Source organism: Gymnodraco acuticeps, unplaced genomic scaffold (genome assembly GCF_902827175.1).
Source record: "Gymnodraco acuticeps unplaced genomic scaffold, fGymAcu1.1, whole genome shotgun sequence".
In the NCBI taxonomy this organism is placed as follows: Eukaryota; Metazoa; Chordata; class Actinopteri; order Perciformes; family Bathydraconidae; genus Gymnodraco; species Gymnodraco acuticeps.
In genome coordinates, this window is record NW_022991286.1 from 825,299 (window position 1) to 829,850 (window position 4,552).

General features: G+C 40.5%; 1 long non-coding RNA gene across 1 annotated transcript; it reads left to right on the forward strand.

Annotated features, from left to right (window-relative positions):
* The first annotated feature begins 3,076 nt into the window (after window positions 1-3,076).
* On the forward strand, window positions 3,077-4,552 carry LOC117562154. Its single transcript, XR_004571502.1, has 3 exons — window positions 3,077-3,119; window positions 3,555-3,626; window positions 4,477-4,552. It is a non-coding gene; the product is annotated as an uncharacterized LOC117562154 (long non-coding RNA).

Sequence of the window (4,552 nt, forward strand, 5' to 3'; positions counted from 1 at the left end):
CTTCAAATGGAAACTTTTTGAAAGAGGTTGAGCTTTTGGCGCAGTTTGACCCAGTGATGAAAGACCACATCCACAAGATTAAAAGTCAAACATCCCACCACAGCTACTTGGGCAAAACCATTCAGAATGAGTTGATTGAATGCATCAGTGGAAAGATTCTATCAACAATAGTGCAAGAAATAAAGAAATGCAAGTACTTTTCCCTCATTTTAGATTGCACCCCGGATGTTAGCCACACTGAACAGTTGTCAGTAGTCATCAGAATTGTGACACTGGAAGAAGACCCCCAGATTAAAGAGCACTTCATGGGATTCCTAGTAGCAGAGGAGTCCACTGGTGAAAGTTTGTCCACCCTGATTTTGAAGAGGCTGGAGGAGTTGCAGATTGCCTTTGATGACTGCAGAGGACAGTCATATGACAACGGCGCAAATATGAGAGGGAAGAACTAGGGAGTACAGGCCAGGCTACTGCAGTTGAACCCAAGAGCTTTGTTTGTGCCTTGTGGGGCACATACACTCAATTTGGTCATTGCTGATGCTGCCAAAAGCTCCAAAGATGCCATATCATTTTTTGGCATTGTGCAGAAGCTATACTGCCTGTTTTCTGCCTCTACACAGAGATGGGCCATCCTCAAGAAACATGTCAACCTTTCACTCAAAATGTGGTCAGAAACCAGATGGGAGAGCAGAGTGAAATCTGTGGAGCCTCTGCGATATGAAGCCGCAGCTGTGAGAGAGGCACTGCTTGAGGTGAGAAACCAGGCCAAAGACCCAATCATCAGGATTGAAGCCCAGTCTCTGGCAGAAGAAGTGGGGTCATTCCGCTTTTCACTGTGCACAGTGGTCTGGTATGATATGCTAAGTCAAATTCAGCAGGTGAGCAAACTCCTGCAGTCCCAAACAATGCAAGTGGATGTTGCAGTAAGTCTACTGAAAAAGACTGAAAAGGCTCTCGAATCCTACAGAGCCACAGGCTTTGTGGCTGCACAAACATCAGCCAAGGACATGTGTGAAGACATGAATGTGGACGCAGTCCTTGTGCAAAAGCGGCTGAAGTCAACACAGAGGCACTTCTCATATGAGTCTCCTGATGAGCCATTGAGGGATGCCTTGCAAAATCTGGAGGTAACCTTCTTTAACGTGGTGGTGGATGCAGTGTCAGCACAAAAGGAGAGGTTCACCACTCTTAAACATGTGCAAGACATGTTTGGCATTCTGTACTTCCCAGACCTGCCACACCAAGAGCTGATGAAGCAAGCAGAGGCACTTGCACACACCTTAAGCCATGGAGGGAAATCTGATTTGGATGGGAAGGAGCTGGCTCAGGAGTTGGAAAATGTACCTGACTTGCCATCAAAGAGCATGACAACTCTTGAGTTGTTGAAATTCATACACACAAAGCAGCTCACCGAAATATATCCCAACTTGTGTATTGCTCTGCGGATCAGTGCAACGCTACCAGTAACAGTAGCTTCAGCCGAGAGGAGTTTTTCCAAATGAAAACTCTTGAGAACATACCTGAGGTCAACCATGGCTCAAGAACGCCTCAGTGATCTGGCTGTAATCAGTATTAACCATGAGGTTGGTGGTCAGATTTCATATGATGATGTGATTGATGACTTTGCAGCGAGGAAGGCCAGAAGGATTGCACTGTAAATGGGAACCAGTAGGAGCTAATATGTAGGCTAACCTTGTGTGATGATAGGGAGTGGAATGTAAATAATTCTTAATTTTTATTTATTTAGCATATTATATATTGATTATTTGACATGTGTAACATATTTTACATTTCTTCTTAATTTTCTTTGAAAGCAAATTTGCACATTATTTTATTGTTTGTTATTGTTATTATTATTATTGTTTGTTAGCTAAGTTGTTTGTTTTAATTATTTAGTGTGCACTTTACATTTATTCTTAGCTCTTGTTCTTGCTTGTAATAAATAAAGGTGCAGTACTTTACTCTATAACTGTTAAGATGTTTTGATATTTTTTTTGGGGGGGGGCGCAGTGGTGAAGCTCGCCTAGGGCACCAAATGTGCTAGGTCCGCCCCTGCAGGTGAGTAACATTTTTCTTGTTCTGAGGATGCATATTTTATGGTGTGACTCTGTAGGAGGCAATAGTCTACAAATGTGTGTTTGTCCAGGGCTAATCTCATCAGTGCCACATTTTTCATTGCCAACAGGCCAAGAACCTCCGCCTTCACATGTGTATTATATCATAATGGAAATCAAATCAATGGACAAAAACCTTAGACAAATTAGTCATATGTCGTAGAAAGCTAACTACAAAATAATTTCATCCCCCTTTAATTCATCTTGCTTCTCTTGTAAAAAGCCTCAAAATACTGTGGCAGCTGCAGAGCCTCAGAAGAAGCAGCCTGGTGATGACGATGATGATGGTGGTGGTGATGGTGGAAATAACAACAAAGTAAGTAACAAGTCAAAAATGTATCTATAAGCTCTCAAGGCGGGAGGCGGGAAAACATATAGATTGGATATTTTTGCTATTTGACATAAAACAACGTATATAAGGTTATTTGTGTCCATATTTCCCAGTTATTACCACTGTAAAAGTTAACCGTATACATTTTGTCATGTCACTGTTTAATTTCCAGATCCATGGAGAGAGAACCGAAGCTCCAGAGAAAACCGAAGCCCCAGAGACAGTACGTAGATGCATATTCTTAAGGTATAGGTTACATGAAAATGTTATCTGGACAGTGGTTATTTTTTTGATGGGTAACTGCAAAACTGATGTATTACCGTGCGTGCCCATGTTAGATCAAGTTTAGGACAGTGATTTGTTACTTTAGTGCCTTTATCATTCTTGTGCAGTAGACAACTATTTACTACTGATCTATACAAACTATGTTAGTTTGTATAATGTTAATTAATAATCAATTGTGATATTCCATAAAATATATTTGTGAAAGTTGTAGGCCTACTAATACATTTATATGTGATGTATTTTTCAGATTGAAATTGTGAAGGGGTCAGGAGTCTTTTGCAAAAGAGATGCGTGGAAGGCATCCATCCATACCACCTCTGGCACAGCAAGGGTGCGAACTCTCCTCCTTGGCACATTTCCCCTTGAAACCCTGCTTCAGAGCAACCTCAACGGTAAAAAAAAAAGCTACTGTTCAAAATCTCTTTAAATAAATCCTGTCATTAATAAAGAAAGGCAGTTTACACATGTGTTTTTCTTTCTAAACTGATTCACCTAAGAATGGAAAAACTGAACTATTTTCTTACTCTCTGTTTTCGCTGCTGCAATTTGTTACGAGTAATGTTTTTTTTACAATTGTCCCACACTCTAGCCCAGTGGTTCTCAAACTTTATCATTTCAAGGACCCCCATAACTCAGAGTGTATGATTGGAAACAAATGTGTATGGGTCTATTTGGAACACCCCCAAGGAACCTTGAGTATCATTTGTCCCTGGACAACCACTCTAGCCTAAAGTGTGGGCCATTAGTATGTAAACATTAGCTGCTGCAGATCAGCAGGATTACCCACTTTTCATTTGCAAAATAATAATTATGAAATATTACTTTAGGTGGCAAGCCAAAGCGAGGTGATGGGGAGCAGCTGGAAGCCCTGGACCCAGGAAAAAAGGCGGCCATAATCGGTGAGTAAAAACGAATGAATTTAGAAAGGAAAATAAAAGTTAATAGAGATGCCTCAAGTTGACTACTTTAACCATCCCTGTTTCACTATGTATTAGCTATCAATGGTAGGATCAGGATCAGCATCAGGTAAGTGAGGACACCCATTAATGGTATCTGCACGGATTAGCACCTACTGTAGGGTGATCACTAAATGTTCAATTGCTCACTTCTTGATCACAGCTCTCTTCTAATAGAACCCATTTTCTGGGCTAGTGTGCTTCCACTGTGGTGGTCCTCTGTGTTATAGAATATATAGTCGTTAATAACCCCATGACACTAATTGCTCTCCTCTGCAGTGTTAAATAACCAGCATCTTCACCCTTAATCAATGACCATACCCTTTGTACTGTGTTTGTGCCATATCATGTCTTTAATTAATTGTCTTGATTGCAATGCATATCTTATTGCTCTTCTGGTAAACAACCTGTGCTGATGATCTCTGTTGTTGGTATACAAGTGAAGTTCATGTGATGTCATTTTTTTTTAAACAGTATTTTGAAAAGCCAAACTTTACCTAATTCTAACTAATAATTGTAAATGTAGCAGCTTCTTAGACAGATTTGGTAAATGCACTGACTTTTCAGATAATTCAAAATAATAGTAATGATATATGAAACAAATCACTAATAAAATAGATCATCTGTTTGAATAAAGGCTTTGGGCTTTATCTGCCAATACACTCACAGGGGAGCTCGTGTACACTACACCAGGTGGTTTGGCAACACTTTGGAGTGGAATGCTTGGAGTCTGTAGAAGGCTTGGAGCATTTTTACACTGTCATCTCATTATGTCCTTTTCTTTTCTCTGTAGAGGCAACAATGAAGAAGTGGCCACACACAACGAAGGGCCAGCTGGGTACAGCCATCAACAACAAGCTGACAGAGCT